At 38.1% G+C, this 24489-nt stretch overlaps 1 protein-coding gene across 4 annotated transcripts in view; it reads right to left on the reverse strand.

Annotated features, from left to right (window-relative positions):
- ARL15 (ADP ribosylation factor like GTPase 15) overlaps positions 1-24489 on the reverse strand; it is a 327109-nt gene that overhangs the window by 220317 nt on the left and 82303 nt on the right. The window lies entirely within an intron of this gene.

Consider the following 24489-nt stretch of genomic DNA (forward strand, 5'->3'; position numbering starts at 1 on the left):
TGACTCCAGGATGAATGTGAGTGGCCAATGCGACGAAGCAATAGGCAGAGCCAACTGCACCCTGTCATGCATCAACAGGGGCATCGCTAACAGGTCCAGAGAGGTCTTGCTCCCCCTCTGCGCGGCGCTGGTCAGGCCGCAGATGGAGTCCTGTGTCCAGTTCTGGGCGCCGTACTTCAAGAAGGACGTGGAGAACCTGGAGAGGGTCCAGAGGAGGCCACTCATATGGTTGAGGGCCTCCGTGGCCAGCCCTATGAGGAGAGGCTGAGGGACCTGAATCTCCGCAAGAGGAGACTGAGGGGGGATTCTGTGGCTGCCTACAACCTTATCAGGGACCAGCAGCAGGGACTCGGGGAAAGTCTGTTCACCGGGGCCCCCCTTGGACTCACCAGGAACAACGGCCACAAGCGGAGGGAGGATAGGTTTAGGTTAGATATTAGGAAGAACTACTTCACTGTAAGGGTGGCCAAAGCCTGGAATAGGCTTCCCAGAGAGGTGGTGCTCTCATCTTCCCTGGAAATCTTCAAGAGGAGACTGGACAGGCACCTGGCTGACGTCCTATGACCCCTCACACCCCCAGTGCTCATTCCTGCCCCTGGCAGGGGGTCGTACTCAATGATCTGTCTAGGTCCCTTCTGACTCATTGATTCTGTGATCCCAGGAGAGAGAGGCTCAAAAAACAGTCACAGGAAACTACACCCTCCACTGCTAGTACCCCCCTTGCAGAGACTCAAAGTGGCCAAATCTCTCTCTAGTCTGTTTCAACATGTTGCCACCAAGTGAAGTGATCAGGACAAAACACAGTCCTCAGCAATATGCAGAAGACATACAACTCTACCCAACCTTGAATCACACATGACCACCCTACTTAAGATGTCCCAGTGCTCAGAGGAAATTAGTTTTGGGTCAAAGAACAACCCAAAGGCAATGCTAGTGAGTGAGGGAAGAATTTCAATAAGAATTTGTAGTCACATGTTTTCTATCTAATTTTGAAGATACAGTCACAATTAATTCACTCCATATTTTATGAGTGCCTTTGGACTCCCTGTAACACACAGGAAGTATTATTCATGTATGCTGCTAACATCTTTGCTGGACAAGACATCCATCCCCCTGGCACATGATGGCATAACCTCAATTGTATTGAACTCTTAACCTGTTGGGTTTTGCAAGGTAGTACACCTGGACAAGAAGCATGCAGCAAATAAACTCCAACTAGTACAGAACATTACAGCATCTCTTCCCAGCAACACTGGCTTTTTGGGGAGTATGTCAAACCTGTTCTTTACTCTCTACACTGGTTTCCCATTACATTTCAAGTCACGTGTAAGATCTTGATCTTTATCTTTTTGGCTTGCTCCTAAGATACTGTCTGTAACTCCTGGTTGGAGGCCATGGACAACTTCAGTCTTCTAGTCCAGTGAAACTCCATAATAAAGCAAAGCTAATTTAAGTAGAAGTCAAAGGTTGGATCAAGACAACTATGACTTCCCTAAAAGACCATCACAAATCTCTAAAGCTTCCACTTCAAGTACAAGGCATATTCCTTTGATCTTGCCTTCTCTTACATAAATACATAATGTTTACATATTAAAACACTCTAAAAACCCCAACAAGTCCTACTAAATCAAGATTCTAGTGTTTTGCCCTGCCACCTTACAAAGGAAATCATCATCAACTGCACTAAGACAGGTGTTAGTCATGTTGCTTAATGCAGCCCTGGAATGTGCTTTTATATAATATTGATGATTACATCTCCAAAAACCCTATATAGAATAGGCTAGACTTGGCTTATCAAAGCTCCAATTCAGTACAGTAATTAGGAAAAGTATTTACACACATGTGTAACACCAGAAGGACTGAATTTGCTGAACTGAGGCCTGAGATGCTTATTTTTCTTAGTGCACAATAAAAGACAAACCAGTCTCTTTCATGCTGTTAGTACATTCTTCTTTCAAATATAGTGTTAGAGTAAATAAACGGTCCAGAGAGAGAGTAATGAAAGCCTCCAAATACAGTTTATCCATACTTTTAAAAAAGTGTTATTATATATTGAAAGAAAAAATATGAGCTACTGAAAATATGGAAAAGAAAACAAAGCCAACGCTATTTAGGACCATTAACGTGTAGAAGTTAACAGATGTGACACTCTTGTCATGTCTAATTAGGGTAAAAGAAGCACAAAGATTTTTCAGCAAAAGCTTAGTGCTTACAGGCTCACTGAAGGCCATCACTTTACAGGTTCAAGCCCAAAAGAAGCTTTTCCCCGTGTCAGGTGAACCACAGAACACTATAATTTCTTTTGTTGAGAACAGCACCAAGAATTCATGTTCTGCACTAATACTTGTGGCCATACTCTACATTAACCGATAGCTCCCATGAGACCATAGAAACCAGAGGAAACTAGAGACCACTTAATGGCCTTTAATTTTTCTAATTAGTGTAGTATATTTTGTCAAACTGCCTACTTTCTCCCCCTCCACAAAAAACTACTCTTTTATAAAGAAGCCCTTATATATGATATACTTTATTTATAATATTAGACAAGTATGAAAATAAAAACTAACCTATTAAATGTCTTACCAAAGAGAAGTAGGGCTCAAAACAAAAAGCAAGGGAAATGAAAAAATGTCTAAAATATTATAGATCAATGTATGCCAGGAAATGTCAACTACCAGGAAAGTAAAAAAGGAACAAAACACAAAAGTAGCAATTTGCACTTAAGGTAGTGCTGATATGTGAAATTCTACCAGTATTCCTAACAGGGTCTCAAAAATAATTCCAACTTTACAACTGACAGGAAAGAGTTTTTGGTAAACAGTAAATTGCAGTAAAATAGTCTCGTATGCATAGGAAAACTAAAGTAACAAAACTGTAAAATGATTTCTGCAAACACCTTACTGCAGTAGTTTTGACAGAAACTTGCAGTTGTGGATAAAGAAATTCAACTGTAATTAAAAAGCAGACAAGCCTAACGAACAGGAGAAGCATGCCCTAATACGTTGCAAGGAAGGTGGTCTCGAGAAATTTAGAGCTTAAAAATACAGGCCAATGACCATAAATTGTGGATTTCTTCCATTCTCCACCTCCAACTAAAAAATATCAACAGACAAGTTGTAGAATGTTTTAAGCACCCATGTCATAGCTCATGCTTCTGGGCTTGCATAAAGCAGGACTAAAATGTAAATGGACACTCAGGATCTTGAAAAAAAAAATGGACCTACATAAGTTCTCTGAATGAGTTGAGGGGAAAGAATATAATGGTCAATTTAGGACACGCTCCTTCAGAGATCAACCCACAGTATATATTTTGTTCTCACAAGATGCTTAATGTATAGCAGACTAATTCTACTGCACATTAGTGCATCACAACAAAAACTGTGCGAATTCACAGTAAAATTAGTCTCCTGCACATTAAGCATTGCAAAAAGACTGTGCGTCTTTGCTACTATGCATTTGTGCCACCTACTGCACATTGATGTAGAACCTCACATTAGAGGTACTAAAACTTGATGCATGGTAGCAAAGGTACATTAATGCACATGTAGATGCGTTTAGGAGGAATTTCAAAACTCCCATTTAATATCAAAAGTTCTTTAAAGGGCACTTCTAAGTTTCTCTAATTTATTTCTATTTTTACTTTTTAAATGCCCAAACTTGTACTTTTTCTCTCCCCCCACTTAATTTCCAGGTTTGTTTGGTTTTTTTGGACACAAAGTCACACCTACTTATTCGGAGTTTGCCAGCGTCTCCAAATCCTTCAGTCTGGCCAAAAGATCACCACTTCCTCAGCTCAAGGCAGAAATAACTATATCCAACCAACCCTGACCAGTATGTCTAATATGTCCTTAAAAACCCTCTATTATGGAGATTTTACAGCCTCCCTCAGTAATCTATTCCAGTGCTTAACAATGCTTAGAAAAGTTTTATTAATTTATTTTGGTAATGGAACATATATATTCCCCTTGGTGCATATGTAAAAGTTTGGATTAAATGATCAGTAAGACCCTGATTATTCAACCCTATGATTGGGGAAGAACTGTTATATAGTACAGGATAGCTGGTACTTTGGTACCTGAAAGCTCACCTATGTCCCTCCTAACTATACATCCAGTCTAGTAAAAGTTATCACCCACAAAATCCCTTGCCTGTCACATATTTAAATATAGTACTTGATGAAATGTTTGAACTACCATACTTTCATAAAACACACTTTCTTAAGAATTTTGTTTTTATAAAATGCTTATCACAGTATATCCCTCTAAGGCAGTGGTCACCAAAGTGGGGTGCATGCACTCCAGGGGGTGCGCAGGACGATCCATTGGGGTGTGGGAAGAAAATATTAGAACTTCTATTTTTATTTATATAAATATACATATATTGGGGGTGCGTGTTCAAAAATTTTTTACTGATAGGGGTGCATGATCAAAAAAGTTTGGAGACCACTGCTCTAAGGAGTTTATTATATGCCAACTAATGAGTCCTTCTCTATAATCTGTTACATACTAACTATGGCATTTGTGCATTCCCAGGTCTACTTTGATCTCTCTCCCTTCCCCATGTTCTCTTTTATCAAGACTTTCAAGGGTAATTTTGGAAGTTGGTCAAACATTTCTTGGTTTTTATTAGGGGTGGGTATTTGACTAGTCAAATATAGGTCGGCCAGTTGACCAGTCAAATATTGGTCAAAACTTTTTTAAAATTGCCAACAGGTCCAAATGATATACAGAAAAAACACAAATTTTCCATTAAGAAGTGTGTCAAAAATATTTTTAAAATATTTCTGTCAAGAAAACTAAAAATTGTAGGGGCTTTTTTTGTAAAATCACTATAAGCTTTGACAGGTCAAAAACATGTAGTCATTTAACAGATCAATTGATAATATCTGACTGGTCAACTGACTGACTTGCCAATCCTAGTTTTTACTCTAACCATTGATTACTAAATTGTTGCTGCTTAAGAGTATACTATATTTTATTCATGGAACACATCTCATAAATTGAGGCTACCACACACACGACTGACCAAGGCTTATGGGTGATAATTGGTTTGTATTAGTGAATAGCTGGAAGAAGTTTAATGTTGGTTTTAAGTGGCTCACAGACCTGATGCTAAAAAGATGGCCTGACAGAGTACTTACTGGGGCAAAAACCCCATTAACAGCACAAGGTGATTTTGAATCTTGTCTATTTGAAGGACTGTTCTCTTTATTGGGTCAGGGAAAACTCTCATTCTGGCATGAGAAAAACATCAAAATTATCTTATCTTCCAAGAAAGTTTAAGTGAACTTGGCTTGTGGACATAACTCAAAATGAGTCTTTTAAAGAATAAGAATCAGGTTAAGAAATACAAGACAGCGGAAGCTCAGTGACTATCATGATATTAAAAGTACAAGAGTTGAGGAATACTGGTCTTTTAACTCAACCTTAGCATAAAATGTTTGTTTACATGAAATGGGTAGTAAGGTTTTTGGACACAACTGGATTCTGAATTTTAAAATTTGCAATACAATAAAAGAATATTAAGCATTAGCTTTCTATAACTAACTGACAGTCACCTACATAGCCTTATATCAGCATTTTCAAAATGCAGAGATTATGTAGAGAGCAAGGCAAGAAATGCACAAAATTCTTTACATGCCACAGAGATTTCTCACTTAACAGGGTGCATTTATGCCCCGAACATATTTCTCCAGACCAATATATAACAATGAGTAAGTATGATGAACTACAGTACTTACAGAATAATTTTACAACTAGATTAAGAGGTGGAGGTAATGTGTTTCAAACTAAATTATTAGCTAAGAGAAATGTAAAATAAGTGATTACATAAGAAACTGAAACTGATGGGACAGTGGGGCTGCATTTAAAAAAGGTTACTTTTTACAAATCAGACACTTGCTAAGCAGCACTTAAAGCATTTTACTAGTCTGAGCATTTCTTCCATTTCCCAATTTATTAAAAGAAGTGAGAGAAAACACATTTGGTCGTTCACACAATCAGTCCCGCAGCAAAGTCTTTGCATCAATGCTATCGGTCTGCTGCTACCAAAAAACCCCACACACCATAAAACATGTCTTATGGACATTAATGCTCGTCTTTCAGACATTAATGCCGAGTCAAGTAAGAACTAATAAGTTGTAAGGGAAGACTGAGCAAAACACACACCTTACTTTAAGATGCATATCTGACAAACATTAGCAAAATAAAGGGAAAAAAATGAATAAATCAATATACATTTTTAATATATTTAGCATGGCCTAGAGAGAACAGCAGCTAGGGGGCAGCAGAAGGAAACAGACTCCATGAATTTTAAGTTCTGAACCTTTTTTTACTAACACAGAGGCAAAAGTCCACGGGCTAAAAGCCAGAAAGGCACAATTCTTGACATATGTATAACAGAAGCAGCAGGTCTGAGCCCACATATGCTCCTCCTATGCCCTGTAGCTCCAATCAGAAGCTAAGGCAATACTACAAAAAAGTGGCAGTGAGAAACTATCAGTTATTCCACTGTGAGAGGTAGGTTTTCTGGTGGCCACGGGTGAAAGGCAGGCATGTGAGAGGGACTAACCACTGGTGGAGAATGACACAAGGAAGTTGAGCAGAATACATGGACAGGAGAACTTAAAATGAAAGAAGGGTGTAATAATGGTAAGCCCTTAACCACTTCCTTCCAGGAAGGACCCACAAAGTAGAACTTATTTCTTCTATTCTTTAACCTTGAGTATTCGGTTTTGCCAAGTTTTTAGATTTTCCTAGGATCTCTGAAACAGAAGTTGAAAAATGCTAATTCTATTGTGTACAAACAGTGTACATTCCCTTAAGTCTAAAGGGACTGGGGGGAAGAGAGGCAAGCAAGCAATCACACTAGTCTGCAAAATGTGGGAATACACATGGTACAGCTGGAATATTGAAAAGTAAAAGGGGCTTGGGTAGAACAAATTGTGCTGAGCTGGGCTAAAATGATTTTTCTATTGTTCTACTGTTTCCCAAATTTGAAGAAGAATTTGAACAACAGTTAAAATGTCCAGGATTACTGTTGAATTGCACCTTCCTACTCAAAATCAGGTTCAGGACAAAAAGGGTAAGATTTTTAAAAGTGACAAAAATAAGAGTTTTCTATACAGCAAGAGGCAAGAATTTTTGCAGGTGTTAATGCATTCTCCTCTCATACAACATGTCCCAGAACAAGATACACACTTTGTTTTTGACAGACAGAACGAAGAAAAAAAGAACTTTCCTTGTAGTTTGTAAATGAGTGGCAGCAGGTAGTTCTGCTTCTGCTCCCTGTGGACTGAGCGCAGACTTTGTTCTCGCACAGCAGAAACTGATGTTACCATATTTTCTTGCATATAATGTATACTCCAGTTACCAGCAGCTGTCTGTTCTGGGTCATTGTTTTTTTTTAAAACAGGTGTGTGTTGTTTGAGAGAAAATATGGTATATTTTATTGGCCCAACTGCATGGTAGACATAGACCTAGACACGCATTTAAACGCAACATATTTTTCTTCAAGTATCAACAGCAAAAATCCTTGCCTCTTGCTTATTGTCGATACTATCAGTTTCAACGTAAGTGCAATGCTATTTCCCATAACCTTAGTCTTAGAAACAAATGAGCTGCTTTGCTACGACTACTATTTTTGTAGAATGTTTAGAAACAGTATTTCTGCCTGCATGGTTGAAGTTTAGCAAATATATAAACACACTGAACCTAAGGATAACACTATAAGGATTAAACAGTCTTTTTATGTTTTGGAATGTGGAGGGTGTTCTTGTTGACTACTTATCTAAGTGAGCTGCTGTAAACTAAAAGGACTTGTCTGAAGACTTTTAGTTGGGGCTGCTACCCAGTCTTATAATAGTAAAAACCATGATTCCCATCCTAACAAAAATACCAACAAACAAATATAAAATTCATGGAATTTGAATCTCATTATTTTATTAGTGAATTACTTATAAAATTTTCAAGTGGAAAGATTTAGCTGCATTAACAAATGGTATAAAAACCAGGTACACATTTCCTATTAAGCATACCTACAATGTTTGATATAAACATTTTTAAAATGTCCTCAATATCCACCACATTGGTGTGGTTAAAAAAAGGTGATTGACTCCCTTTTCCCTGATGCCCACTGTTTTTCTTCTACCCAATGCTCAAATTCCAGACACAACTTTGCATATCTTCTACAATTCCAACCAACCAGACCATTCAAGTGGCATTTCATAGCAATTTCTCCCACCCCCAGATCAGATATACACAGAAACAAATCTTCTAGAAACAATTCAGTATGCCAAAATACAACAATCATATCAAAACTTGCATACTGAAAATAACTGCATTAAAATAACATGAAATATATGGCAAAAGAATAGATGCTTTGGTGAAACTGTTAATTTTCTCCACCAAATAGGACTGGATTTTTTACATGTACCCAAAAGGTTTAGGACAGACAGGGGAAGCAATACTATGGATCAATGAATAGAACAAGCAACCTTGGTGAAAGGAAACTGGAAGGGGGCCAAGGGGGAAAGAGCAAATCCCCCAAGAGAAATGGTTGGCTACTTGCAGAAATTACAAACAAAAACAAAAAAAAAAAAAGCACTTTAAGCTCCATGCGCTCCCGTGCTGAGCCCAATATTTACCCAGAAGAGGCAGTACATTAGTTGGACTCGACTCACCCAACATCTGTATAGATGGGGCACTTCAGCGGGGCTTTTTTTGCACTTTTATCTAATAGTGTATTGACTCAGCTTTAGATAAAAGCACCAAAAAGCCCTGCTGAAGCACCTCATTTATACGGGTGCTGCAGAGCTGAGACAAAGTAACGTACTGCTTTTTCCAGTAAAGCACATTTTGTTTTGTTTTGTTTTTTAACTTCTGCGAGCAGGCAAAATGCTATGCAGATATGAATTTTCACTTAAACTACTACACTGTAACTTACTTATATATGTTTTGATACAATTCTTTGCTGTACACACCGCAAGGGGTTAGGTTTTCAGTTTTTTCCCTCCTTTCAAGTATATGGTCAAAGTATTTAACATTATTAGAATATCACAAGTGAGTTAAGATTTTTGGCAGGTCATATGCTATAATAGCACTGAATTTCCCTTAAGTGCTTATTGTGGATGACTTATTCGAGGAGGAATTATCACTATATGAATTATATAGTTCATGGCTCAGAGTAAATCAAAACTCTTAGACTGTGTCCAGATGACCATGGCCATTTGTTTCCCCAGGGACAAGAAGCAGTGATAGACCTTGTGCCACTGCTATTTGTCCCTGGGGAACGTCCATGCTATGCACACTCTGGTGTGTGGCAGGTTATCCTGGGTGGGGTAGGGGAGGCTGGGGCCAACAACTGTGCTGGCCCCAGCAGCCTTACCTAAGGTCCCTGGGGACCTTAGGCAGCTGCAGCCGCAGAGCTTCTTCAGCTGGGAACCTGGCTGGCAGCCAAAATTTGGCTCCAGCAGGCCAGGCTCTGGGTTTGGCAGTGTACACTACCTCTGCATACGCTGCCCTGCTTTAAGGCACGGGGGTTTTTTGACCCCAGAAGCTCCTGGGATCAACCCTTCTTCCCACCACACTACAAGATAGCAGCACAGGGAATGCCTGCATGTGCAAAGCATGGCATCATGGACAGGTCAGCAGCACCATGTACTGCACATCCACGCTCACCTGGATGTGGCCTCGATGTCTCCGCATCACAAACCTGTCAAGTGAAGGGCAACCTTTCTTATATGCAGTGTTTGCTTCTACTTGTTAAAGATAAGAAAGATATACTTCTGATCTTAACATTATTTATCCCCTTTTAAGTAATTACAAGGCCCTTTCCACAAGTCGTATGTACATACTGTACTGCAGTCAGAGCAGTAAACATATTTTTGTCAAATTATTTAATGACCACAGGAAAAAGAGCAGTTTTTGTTGGAATTGTCCATAATAAAAAAGCAATTTCCTAAAAAGAAAATTGAACAGTATTTGACAAAACATTCCAGTTGCATATCACAGTCAGGGTGGTCAAAGCATTTCTGTAACATACATTAGCTTTACTGAAGCAACTGCCAGGAACAGGAGAAAAGACTGATTTGTGTATAATGTTCCCTATATTCGATATACTGAAAATCTACTTTGTGACGTTAGGATAAAGTTGAACTTGATTCAATCTTCCAAGAGAATATGGGCCATTAGAGTCATTTCAATGGCTCATAAACTACCTATCAAAAATATACATGCAGTAGTGCTCATTACTGATAACTAAAGACAATGAAGGCATTAAACAGGGTTACACATATTTATTCTAAGTTGATTTGATAGCAGAATAAAATTTTGCTCTTATGTACTGATACTGAAGACAGGTAGAACTTAAATAGGGAGTGTTTTCTACAGCTGCTTGTCCCCAGTAGAACTACCTATATAAGAAAATGTGGGCAAAAAAAGTTTAAAAAAGATGTGCACAATCTTTCCCATTGCCAACCTCTCCTCCTGAGCAATAGCAACATGGTACGCTCATTTGTTGTGCTGCATTCGACTCCTCAGATACTGGTATTCATTAGCGCTCTAAGTGGGGAGTGAGCCCTCAAAAAATGAGTTAATACTTACTGAATGTTTTCCCCTGAAGCAGGAGTCAGTATAGGAGGAAAACCGTGCCATTCAGACCAAGTCTACACTAGAAAGAGTTTGCCAGGTGACAGGCACAAACACAATGAAAAAGACAGGCATGCTGGTACAGCTTATTAGAGTTCCTTAAAAAAAAAAAAAAAAAAAAGCTATCCTGGCAAATGGAAAAATTTCTTCTCATATAAACTGCACTTACACTGGGGTCTCTAGCAGTTATAACACAAGACTCAGGGGAAGGGGGAGTAGATTTTTGCAGCTACCAGTTTTAAACACAAGACAGGTCAGATTCCAAAACATGGGGCAAAATGTGCCATCTTCTCTTATATCTGCAATACTGCTACATATTGGAGGTGGTATCTAATCTAATTCCTAACAGAACTGCTTACTTACATAAACAGCAATTAGAAACTCTTACAATCTTTGGCTACCATAGGGATCCATGTGTTCATCACCTCTTGCTGAAACACTACAACACCTCAACACCTATGAATAAGAAAGTTCCAACTGAAGCAACATGCAGAACGCTCCATTAAGCAACACATGTTGAGATGGAACATCCATCCAGGCTACTTTCAAGTCCTCCAGCAAATCCACAATATGGACTGAACTTTGGTCTGGGTCTTGATTTCAATGTACTGAGACAGAGTTGGACCTACTGTGCTCTGCAATTACTAGGATAACTGAAGGGGGACTGGTGTCACAGGTAAAGTCCACTGTTACAGCAGCCAGCCACAGCTGTGAAACATGCAGAACTACCGTTGTCAGAGTTAGATACCTCACCATGAGATGGGTACACTATACTCTGGGGAAAGTTAGAAGTTTTGGGAGCGGGAGGAGGTTTCCTGGATCTGTGGTATCACTGCCTTAAATAGAAGGGGACCAAAATATAACAAAATATTTTTCAATTCTACTGTTCACAATTTTCAAAAAAAAAAAGTCATTAAATTGTGAGAAGGAAACAAAAGCAGACAACACCTTGTACCTCAGGTTCCCTCACTCTTCCCTGCTCCAGCACATCCTGCGTTTCTGCCCTATTAGAGGAGCTATCCCCTTCAACTGCTAACACTTTTTTGTTGTCCAGGCCTTTTATACAGTATACTTTAGCAACCTTCATGCTAGATTTCTAATATTTGCCTATTCACATACAGCTCTGCACATTAAGAATGCTATTGTGCCACTTCAGAAAAAGCACACAAAGGAACAGCCTTTGAAAAGCAAGCACAGGCCTCTGCAACACAGTGAAAGCTCCAATGCATCTGGAATACGGGAAAGAAAAAGGGAACAAAATTGCCTTTCTTCTAAAGTGTGTTTTCTATTGATTCAAAAGAAACAAGTAATGTAACTTGCACAGACGCTGGAGGTTCTAGATTGATCATTCAAATCGAAAATGTGGAACTACACATATTATGGTTCAACCATTCAAGATACACAAAGCCAACAATTAAATAAAAACAAACTACTGCGCATACTAAAAACAATTATACATATACAAGATGTCTGATCCGGCATTGAATACAAAGCCAGGCTTAAACACAAGGCCTAATTACTCTCAAACAGAGGTAAAATGTGAAAACTTGGAAAAAGTTAAAAAAAATCCGCTCACCTCTATCAACAACAAACAGGGAAAGCCTTCCTAGAGAGTTAAGCCACCGATTTGTGTAAAGCTAATGATTTTAAAATAAATTTCAGCCCTCATACCTGCAGGTAACTTTCCAAAATTATACTGATAGCAATACTTCCCAGGTTTAAATTATTCTAACTTACATCTCAAAGTAACAGCAATATGAAGTTAAGACTGTTACCATTCAAAACCCCAGAAGGAACAGTGAAAGAAAGAATGATCCGTTCATTTCTTTGTTTTTTTAGAAAGCAATTGTGCCCACAGTTTAAAAAACAAACAGAAAATACCCCAACGCAAAATTAACAATCATACTAAGGATCACTTTTCATATACTAAATACACAGTATAGTCCAGAGTTTAAATATCTTAATAGAGACCCTTCAAAATCACAGTTAAAAAAGTTATTTTCTGATTTGAAAGCTCCACCAGCTGCCACTCACCCCATGTATGCCTCAACTCATGTAGGTTTACGTTAGCGTGACTTAGATCATACTACTGGAGATCTCACAAAACAACCCAACAAGATTGCCACATGTATATATATGCCAAGTATAACAAGCTTACTGCCTGGAAGAGCTTTAAATCCTGTGTAAACGTGTAGTAGTGCTTAAAAACCCAACTTCCTTCAGAGAAGTCAAATATCCACAAAGATGGACAACCTTCAAGCCATGATCAGCATTCAAAATGATACTCTAAAGCAGGGGTATTCAACACTTTTGGGTCAGTGTACCCCCAGCAGCCGGATGTGGAGCGGGGGAGAGGAGGTGGCCTGCACGGTTCAGTGTGTGATGGTGCTCCGTCCCCACTCACCCATGCATATCCCCTAGGACCTTCTCAAGTACCCCAGAGGTATGCATACCCCTGGTTGACAACCCCTGCGCTAAAGAAAAGGTTGCTGACTCATTAACCGCTCCAAAACACTAATTTCCCTAATATGTATTTTTTTCTCTGTAAAGCTAAATTTAAGACATTAAATTTCTGGAACTAACACAGGCACAATCTTCCATTGTCTGGATATGCAAGTAAGGCTGTATATCTTTTTTAGTCTCCAGTTATCTGGTACAGTGGATGAACCCAAAGTCTGACATAATGGAAACTCCTTTTTACTCTTAGCTTTGCTCAAAGTGATCTCGAATAAACTCTTATATGTGAAACGGGTGGAAGACAGCTATCTTCCTGTAAATAGGGAATAAAAAACCTTGGTGTATAAAGTGTACAAAAATATTAACAGCAATCCTTAAAAGACCTGGGATTAAAATACTCCTGGGTCACAGACTTAGTATTTAGTGCAACTTCCTTGAGCTGCTGTGTTGTGGCATTAATAGGACAATTCAGAAAGGTTAAGGCCAGAAGGAGCCATTAAAGCATCTAGTCTGGTTATCAAACAGTCTATATTGCACTGTTATATTTCACCTACATATAAAAGCTCACTAACTTAAACTTGACTAAAGCATCTTACATCAGAGAAATCAGGAGATACAGACTGTAACCTTTTCCTTGTCCCAACAGCTAAAGACAACACCTGAGTTAACTCTGCAGTGAAGGCATGCCAAGATCTGGACAGGATCAGACAAGCAGCTGTCTGTACTTCAGACAGATGTCAGACTGCTTTCCACCAGTTTCATTCTGCATATTTCCCACCTGATAATTAGTTGCTTATTTCAACTCCCTCTCCTCACCTCTGCCAACTTCTGCCTAACTCCAAATGCCCAGCACATTCCTTCCCTTTCCTATAATCTCCACCTCCTGCTTCAGTGTCACCTCTTTACCTACTTTTACCTAATCCCTTCCTAACAAAACCCTACTCCCAGAGAGTTTTATGAATTTAAAAACAATTGTGTAACAAAAATGTTGCTTGTGTATTATTTCCCTAACACTATCTCCTGACCTTATTTTGTATATGCAGCTTGTATACGCCTTGAGGCAGGGGCTCTTTCACTAGCACAATGCACCACTCTAGCTCTAGGCACCACTTCAAGCTCTAGGCACCACTATAACAATGCCTTGGCAATAGATTCACCTAAAAAATTACAGCCTTTAAAATAAACAAAATATACAAGTATTTCACGGACCTGGCCAAAGTTGGTAATAGTCCCTTCATTATTCTTCAGTAGACCGAGGCTGCCCCAAAAAGGACATTAAAATACACATGGCCATATTCTCCTCTCTGTTAAATCAGTTTCTCACATGTAACAAAGCAGCATTTGGAGCAATAAACCACGTCCACTGAAGATAGCAACAGTATATTTTATATCCAGCAAGACAATAGATAAGTAGTGATCCACAAAAATTAAAACTGGCCATATAAAATCTCTTATCTGATTGGGACATGTTAACTCAGCACAGACCTATAGTACATTTTCATCCCAAACCCTTACCATATCAAAGTTAAATTATGTTCAGAGCAAACCTGAATCCTAAACTATGAAGGGAAGTAGACAGACTAATGTTTCCAGGACTGAAAAGAGACTTCTCTTCTAATCCATAAGCAAAAAAGAAGTGAAACAGCAACTAGATTTTTAAAAACACTGTTAATGTTTCCTGTACCCAAGTACACCTTTCAGCAGATCTACTGAAATAGAAATAAACCTACAGCCGGATCAAACACATTTTTAAGGCTTTTTTTAAAAGTGCAAAAACAAGTCATAATTAAAATTAAAAGCATTTTTTAAAAAGATTAAAGCTATATAAAACTCCCTACTACAGGTAAAATCCAGTATGACCAATAAAATAAAAAAATCAACTATTCCTTATTCTAGTATAATGAGACGGAAAGTTTTCCTTTCCCCTTATATAAAAAAAAAGTGACATTCACGAAGGCTGACAACAGAAATAATTTTTTCTTTTGTCAAATTCAGACATAATACCCATAAGAAATTAATATTCCTGTGATCATTTTAATCTCCTGGTAAAGATGCATTTCTCTGAACATGAAATGAATATAAGTAAAGCTACTTGCACAGATGAAAGTTGGGTAAGTCAGCAAAGATGTTAAAAACAGATAAATCACTGAAGTCAGCCCAGTAAGCTAATATTACACCATCAGAATCACTGATTATGAATTCGTGGAGAACAAACTACCCAATTTTACAATGATACATAGCAGCATTCAGTCTAATATATCAGACCATACGTGAGCCTCAAAATCATGAATGCATGGATTTGAGAGGGTGGGGAGGGAACCTCCTTTTCAGAAAGTTATAGTTTTAATATGGTGACTAAAAAAGTGTTCCATTTATGTATTGCATGTCATGGGACTCCTGCAAATCAGGAGAGATAGCAAAACCAGAGCATAAGAATTCCAGTAGGAAACCTCTTATCTCAGCAACAATTACTGTCATTTCTACCAAGCAGGGGAAATGCTTTCCAAAATGCATGTTGCAAGAGAAAGTATGAAAAATAAGTCATTTGCTTTGAAAAATTCTTCACCAAGTCAGATCATCTGCTGAATATACTGTTTACCAGTAACATCTAGATGGTTTAATCGCATCACTACTGCCTTCATCATTAGTAAGTTTACTTTTACAGTAGGAAAATATTTTCAAAACATGCCTTGGCATGTTCAACCTCTGACAACACATGATGACCACTAGAATTCAGACATTTAAAATTTACATAACCTCTCGCTTCCATCATCCTAATCATTTTTGGTGTAATCTAAAATTTCCTAACATTCCAGATCAGCATTCCCATCAGCTTGACACACAAAAGACTGATAACCCCAGAAAATGTTTGGATCTTATTTAAATATTCCTTCACACCTCCCAATTCATCTCTTCCTCTGGTCAACAACCAGTGGTTCTTACATAGCATAGTAGCTATGACCCCTACATTTGAGGTGGTATGATCAAAGGAGGTCTGGCCAGACTTGGAAAAACATTTCCACTGAGAATGGACATACTGCCTGTCAAAAGGTTATCCCCACTGCGTACAGAGAGCAGCTCATATTACTCTAGTGTAACATGAAAGTGCAAAATCTAGCTGTAGTAATCCACATACATGTTTTTCTTTCCAAAAAGGGCATATGGGAGACACCGACTAAAACAGAACATCCGTATTATCATTTGAGGAGGGGCAGGGGGGAGAGGGAAGGGGAGGGAGGAGAGGTTTCCCTAATCAATCCAGCTGTGGGAATCGGACACTGTTTAAAAATTCCCTTCTCAAATGCTGCTCTTGAAATTTCTCAATTACATCTTTTTAATGACTTTTTTCTCTTTTTGTTTACAATATGTTATACACACTATACAAGCACACATATTTATATTACCTGTAATATGTATATGTACACACACACACACACACACACACACACACACACAGACTTTACATTCTGCAGGAGACAAAATAACTTTGTAGGCGTAAATCTTAATGTCAATGACAGGAAGGCTTTGGTGAACCATTACCATAAATCTGACAAACGCTAATTTGATGGGTGGCTGTATCTGTCTGCTGCAAGGCCAGTCTAGACAGTCTATTGAGAAATCCTAAAACACAACTGTTTGTTCCCTGTAACACCATCTGGATATGGCAATAAGAGCCGACCCAGTGCCATTCACACATGGATCAAAGCACATGCTAATGCCATCATGAAGTCATACACATAAAAAATTCAATCTGAGAACTCTAAGCAATTTTCCTAAGTCCTCAGTGAAGAAACTTCAGACTTAGCTCAACTCAAGCTAAGTGCATGAAGAGGGGGAGAGGGGAAAAAAAGGACAGAATATTTAATGAGCTTGGCCTTCCAGAGGAATGTTAGGCCACCCATTGTATTGGAAAAGGCTCATGTCACACTTCAGTCATGGCACCCATCAGGGTGCCCCTTTACAAAAATTGATCTGAGGGCTTTTGTAATTACCTGTTTCAAACAGAAAGAGTGCCCAGAAATGTAAGGCTAGTTCCAAGGTGTAAATCTTACATTTTATTATATCAGACTTAGCTGGCAAAATTCTTAATATTGCAGACAATATTGAAAATCTCTTTCTCTCATTAAACTGCACTGTGGCATTAGATCAAAGCATCAAGGGGCCCCCTATTGAACTTCACTAAATATTACAAACATAAGAGCAAGTCTGGCTGTGCAGAAACTAGAAGTAAAGCCAATTTTCCTTCTACCTCCAAAAAACCAAAACATGTCTTCCTTTAATTTAGCTTTAAATTGTAAAACATGTTGCTAAGTATCCACCTTGCAAAACAGAAGTTCACAAAACTTGATCTTCAGAAAAATAATTTAACAAAGATTTATTACTGGGTATTTTTAAAGCTCCCTTCAGCAATATTTTAAAGAATGATATTTCTAATATATCCGACTGCTTTCCATAAGACCGTTCAATTTTATCTAAGAATGCCTTTTTATAAAGAAAGATTTTAATTCTCTCTCCATGGAGTTATGCAAAAATTTCAACAACTTATAGAAGTACCATATTCTGGCTTTGTAGTGGACTTAAACTGCAAATACTTCAGAGGAAAATATTAAATGTTTGCTGACACTACATTTTGGGGGGGTGGTTTTAAAGCCATATTCATTGTTTTGATCACAGAAGTGTGCGTGTCTGTGTGTATACTTGCATACACATGAGTGTGTGATTTAAACTTTAATTTGCCTTTGATTTACTTTTTTTAATGAATAACTCTGCCACAAGTATCAAGAGTACTCCTGAAAAAAAAGTTACACCAATTCAGCTTACTTACACTAAAGGTCACATTTAGGCTTGAGAAGAGAGATTATTTTTAAACCATTTTGCCCTAAAAACAATATTAAGAGTGTGGCATCTATTTGTGTATTTGTATATTTTCATAGATACAGGAAACATGATTGTAAATATAAATATTATATTTTCACATGGAAAAAATGTATAATTAAGCATATAATTCTGGTTTATTGGTAAATGTATTAAGTTTCATCTTTCCTGTAAATGTGACAGTGACTACTGACAGAAGCCCTCATTTCTGCAACCTCTAATAATTTACTCATAAATTCTGAAAGTATCATATAATCTTTACATCCCCACATGTAATATTTTAAAGTTTACCATCAATTAAATTGATTCAATTGTTGATCCCTACATTGCTAGCTTGAAAAACCCCCACTTCTGATATACCATAGTAGTAATACAGACTTTAGATTTATAGCTTTCTTCTGATGCTTACTTATCCTGGTAGGTTTCTTTGCACAACAGATCACAACCATAATTACATTGCATCATTTTGAAAATGAGACACTAAGTAAAAATACAATGAAATTTCACACATTTTCACAACACTGAATAGCTCAAATAAAATTTGGGAGCTAAAAAATAAAATATGAATACCTGGGACACAAATGCATTTGTCAAATATAATTGTTTAGGAAAAAGACTACACTAAACCTGTCACACTGTAGTATTTAGAAAACTCTACTGGAAAATGTGTATTTCTCTGAATTTTTCAATAAAATCATAAAATCTTGAAAGAGTTAAATCTTTCAACACTCAGATATGCTACACCCAGCTGCATTCCAATCAGAACCGGGATCAGTTCTGCTGAATACAAAGTCATCGTGTTCCTAGAGGATGGACTATTCCTGCCAAACCAAAACTCAAGGAAGCTTTTTTTAAAAACATTTTTAAAAAATTTTGTAACCCCAAATAAGAAATCAAGTGGTTTTTTGACAGCAGTCTTGTTACAGAAAAAATAATAGTGGTTCAAAAACAAAACAAAACAGAATGTCTCTATAAAGCTGTAAAGATTCCCAGCTCTTTAACAGACGCGAGAGATTCCTGGTACTGAATCAGGACTTGAAAAACTGATAAACTGACTCATCAACTTCTCATACCAAGGAGATGTTTCAAGGCAGGGAAAAATGGGACATTTATAAGAAGGACCTACATATCACTAACCCAACTTTTATTTCGGTAGAAACGATTAGTAACCCTTACAAGAGAAAAGCAGATAGGGAAAAGATCAAGAACTTACACCCCAGCCCCTTCAGCAATTTAATGTCAAATTTCTCTTACGATTCAGTTTTGTCATATTATAAGTGTTCACACTCTTTGAATAACCAAGTTGCACAGAATTCATACCCAAAACATCCATACATACTTCAATATATGGACTAACACATGAACAGTTTTTTTATTTTTGGATACAAATAACTGACTTCAGAGGGCAGAGGCGGTTCTTTTTAGAACTATACTTTCATATTAGTTATGAATGCTACCAGACTAGTGGTGAAGGGCACATTACAAGATTTAAAGCTGTAAAGAACTGGAGTTTCAGCAGCTCCAGGACTGCAAAAGAACACCACTGCCATCTACTGACTAGTTTCACTGTCAAAGCCTTCCACATTTGAGTCAGAACTGAATCCTGAAGTTCAATACAAGAAAAAGCAGATTCAAAGCATCTTTACAAATATAAAATTAAGAGACCCTTGTTTAAAGCACTTGTATCAATAACAATTCACTATTAACTTCAGCTACACGCTACAGGAGAATAATAGAAGGAAACGTTTTTTTCATTAAGTTTGTACATACACATACTTCCCGACTGTGAAGGATTTACTTCTCATTCTTCTGTAATTTGTATATTAGACGAGACAGTAATAGAAACATTTATTATTGATGCATCTTCTGAGGAATTATTAATTTCTGTGTTTTCAGAAAGAAATGTATAGATATCCAAAATATTTATTCAGTTCCATAAACAAGATAAAAAAAAAAATATGCTCAAGTTTATTTTAAAATCTCAGATCTTGTCAAAACATATTTATTCCAGGTCTACTTCCAAGCTTATGTTCAGATCAAATGTCTTTCAAGAGCCAAAAAATAACCTCATGGCAGCCCCTAGTTTCTTCAAGTAGCAAATGCTTTCCATGTCTATTTCACTGTAACCAGCAAATACTGTAACCACTGAAAGCAGCACAACCAATATTTCCTCCATAAAGAGAGCCAAACCCATAAAGAGAAATCTATGGGATTAAAGAACTGTGAACACACAAAAGAGCAAGCAAACCAGCTGACACAAAACTTGATGCAAAATGAGGCTTGAAGGTGTTTTTCATTTAATGAAAAACTTTGCATTAGCTATAATTAGGACACTGAGTACTGAAAACATAAATACAAGCATGTGGAAAGCTATTATAAAACAAAAGTTATCACTATTTTACAAGGTAAAAACCACTATATAATTACTTCAATCAAGTGGTAAATGCCGTGTAATTACAGTACATAGTTATTTGTCTCACAGTTTACATGGCAATAAAACAAGGTTACCTGTTACCAGATAAAACAAATTTAAAGTTGACAGATGTTAGAAATATATTTTGACCTTGATACTAAATTTCACTGTGTTAAATCCATAATTAAACACATTATAGTAAATGTATTTCTGTTTCTAATATGCAGATTATATAGTTATTTAACTCCCAGGGTCTGTCTCTGTCCAAATAATGACTGTGGACACCAGTCAGCACAGAGAGACCTACAGACACATTTCTTTGGGTGCATAGCCTCCCACAGCTTCTTAGCTACACAAGACTACTTATTTAGAAGGAGATTATTTGGATGGTTAATAGTTTCATACTTTTTTTTTTTAAACAAATAGCAAAAATCACCAAGATTTGGGCCCCAAATTTTACTATCTGCATTGTTTATTGCACAGTGACTGGTTTCCAAACTGGGTTTGCATGCTTCTCTATAAGTATCGTTCCAGAAGGAAGGTTTTCCAGAAGTTACTCTCTTCAACCTTTACAGGTGATTGATAACAGTAATTAGTCATACAGGGCTTTAAGTGAAACAAAGTAATAACCCCCCCCACCCACAACTGCATGCGCATTCATACATGCACACACAGAGGAAGGTCTTCCCAACAAAACAGATTTTGAACTACTAAACTGACAACTCTATTGTATTTGGCTTAATAAATCTATTATTTGCAATCAGGAAGGCATCCAACTCGACCTCAAGATCTCTGGTCAACTGTGCAGAAGTAGCACTTAAAAATAAAGACATCTTAATAGCAAACAATAAATTTATACCTGAAATGTGCTGATGTGTAACAAATGCCATGTTACTGCTTGCAGTCACTTTACCACACTTAAAATGTTTTGCAAATTCCGGTAACAAAAACCTGGACACTGTTTCTTGAAAGAAGCAGCCCACGTTGTCACCATCTTACTATTTTTTTTTTATTAAAAAATGCCCCCAGATTTACAATCCGAGACAGTCATCAATTTCTCTGTAGCAAAGGAATGGTCATGCAAAAAGTGCACATTTTAAAAATAATGTAAATTCCTAAGTATTTGTGCTTAACTTGGTAGCCATCTGCCAAACAATTAATTTATGGTGCCCTGACTAGAATGTTTTTCTTCCCTAAAAAAAGATCAGTTGATTCCTACAGGATAAATCAATTTCCATGCAATATTTGTTGAGGAAATGGCAGACTTGTTCAGTAACGAAGCAGAAAAGGTGGAAAGTTGAATACATATTTTTGTTCTGTAATCAAGAAAGAAGTAGATACATCTATTTCATCACAATAAACACTACCATTTGAACAGTAACTCATCAGGAAGTTAAACAGAACCTCCTTAAGTTAGGCTTTTTTAAATTGGCACATCTGAATATTTTGTATTCAGGAGACTCAGAAGAGCTGGCTGAGGTGCTTTCTTGATTCTTGGTGGGTATTTTTGATAAGCCTTGGACCGTTAGGAAAGTTCCAAGAGACTGAAAGAAGGTCAATATTTTGCCAGCATTTCACAAGGATAAATTAGTGACTGATCATTAAAAAGGTATGCCAATCTGCTAGTGATGCCAGGCAAAACAGGAACAGATGATAAAGAAAAGAAAAAAGATCATACATGTTAGTTGTAAAATAAAGTGACACGCTTATGAAAAATAGACCTCGTCAATCCAAAAGGACTCTGCCAATTAATCTGGCAACTTTTTATGATGCTACAAACTTGGCTAAACAAAAGTAATAGATTTTGGCATGACATCTGATTTTGCATTGCACAGTATTTTGATTAAGAAAATATAACCATAAAAAAACAAAACAAAACAAAAAACCCTCCACAGTGCTCATTAAAGACTGGCTAATGGTCCAGTGTGATGTGATCATCACTAGAAACATCAAGAAAGGGCACACACAGGCATTTGCCATGCTGTTAATTTGCAGTGCAAAAGGTGTTTTCTGACACAGAGAACCCAGTATCAAAAAAAATCTGCACCAGAAAAAAGCAGGGCAGCGCACGTGGTGGTGGCAGTGTGCTGTCATGCTCTGGCTGCCAGCCAGGCTCTGGATCTCAACTGCTGGAGCTGCATGAAGCCCCTGGAGCCCCAGGTAAGGCTTCTGGGGCCAGCCTAGGTGCCAGCCCCAGCCTTCCCTACCCTACCCAGGGCAACTTGCCGCACATCAGAGTGCACATGCAGGGCACCCCAGGAACAACTAGCAGCAGGCACAAATATGCGCCACTATTTCTTCAAGGGGAACCCTCATTCCCACTCATGGGGAACACAGTGAGCACAAAAAATTATATTATTATACCTTTGGGTTGGCTACTGGTGCAACTGCTACAGGAATACAGTGCTCTCTTCTAACATCGCCAAAGGATACTGAAAAAATGGAAGGAAATCACAAATGAGCTACAAGGATGATTAAAGGACAGAAAACATGCTGAAGATCTCAATCTGAAGGTCTCAATCTGTTCAGTTTATCAGGAAAACGCCTAAGGAATGACTTGAATCCAATTTACAAGTACCTAAAAAAGTAAAAAGATCCAATAGCTAGAAGTTGAAGCTCATCTGAAATAATAAACTTTTTTTTTAATGTGGGCAGTTAGCCATTAAAATAACTTGTGATGGTTCCCCACCTTTGGAAACATTTATAACTTTTTTCAGAAAAAAAATACAACCCATACTGCCCTGTCCCAAGCAAAGCTTGTTGGACTTTAGTTCAAATGTAAATTCATTCAGAAAAGTCCTAAGGCTTTCTGGAGCAGGGCAGCCTGATGATCACAACAGTTCCTACAGATTTATAATTTATGAATCTATACAGAGCCAGATGCAGAGGGGGTGCAGTGGTGCAGTTACAGCCCCCTTTTGCTGTACTTCAGCTCTCAGTGCAGGGTATGCCAGTAGCCCCTGCTTTTGCTTGGCTCTAGAGCCGAGGGGCTGAGCTCTGCTATTGCCACTCATCCCTTCCTTTCCCCTGCTGTTGAAATCAGCATGAAGGGGGAGTGGGGAGGGGGGACAGCAAACAACAGCAGCGTTCACCCCTGGGCTCTGGAGCCACACAAAAGCAGTGGCTCTGTCCTCATTCTGCTCAGAGATCACTGCACATGCATGGCACAGCCACTGGAGGGACCACACCCCACCCTTAGCCTATTCCTTGATCTGCTATTAAATTTATATTAAATAAGCAAGCTAACATGACTTCCAGGGATGTGAAAGGTCAAATGTTTAAATGCTAAGTATATTTATCCTGGTAATGCAATACCAGTTAACATTTAGCACGGGCTGCAGTCCAGCAGGGAAGGGAAGTGGTATGGTGCCTCAGGAACAGGAAGGCAGCAGGGCAGGCAGGAGGGAGGGTGGGAGGGAGGAGTGAGGATCAGTACCCATAACTTGGGAAGCACCCCACCACCAAAGGCCCCATGGGAGTGGCTCCCAGGAGCAGCTGTGTCTAAGCTGCTGTGTTATCAGTTAACCATCTAACCAAAAGTCAGAGGAGGTTAGACAGATAATTTTTTTAAGAATATTTACATCGCCTAATGGCTTCATTATAAATTAGGAGTGCTGACGTGCATCTGTATTAAGTACCAATCTGAACAAACTTCCATAATCTGAGCAACCACAAAGAGAAGCCACCTCTATGCTGTGGAGGTTTCCCAAGTACAGAAATCAAGTAAATGTATTAACTTATTTTTTCAGACAAGAAGTAACTTGTGTAACCTTCCCCGACTAACAGGTAAACTAGGCCTGAATTTGGTACGTTGTGTGGAAAGCAGTTTGGATGCAGAAAGAGCTACACAAATGGCAAGAAAAAATAGTTTAATGCTCCACTTAGACTGTGGTTTAATCTGGAAACTGATTACAAAAGTGCAACAGTCAGTTTCCATGGTTTGCTTCATTTCAATGATTCCATAGAAAGTGTGTCCATTTTTCAAATAAGATGTCGCAGGCAATACTCCAAAAAACTTGACATCCAAAAGTCAAGCTGTGTTCTTTTTCCCATATCAACAACAGTAGAAGCTTCTTTAAACTATCAGACTAAATTATG

Source organism: Crocodylus porosus, unplaced genomic scaffold (assembly GCF_001723895.1).
Source record: "Crocodylus porosus isolate Cpor-Errol unplaced genomic scaffold, CroPor_comp1, whole genome shotgun sequence".
In the NCBI taxonomy this organism is placed as follows: domain Eukaryota; kingdom Metazoa; phylum Chordata; order Crocodylia; family Crocodylidae; genus Crocodylus; species Crocodylus porosus.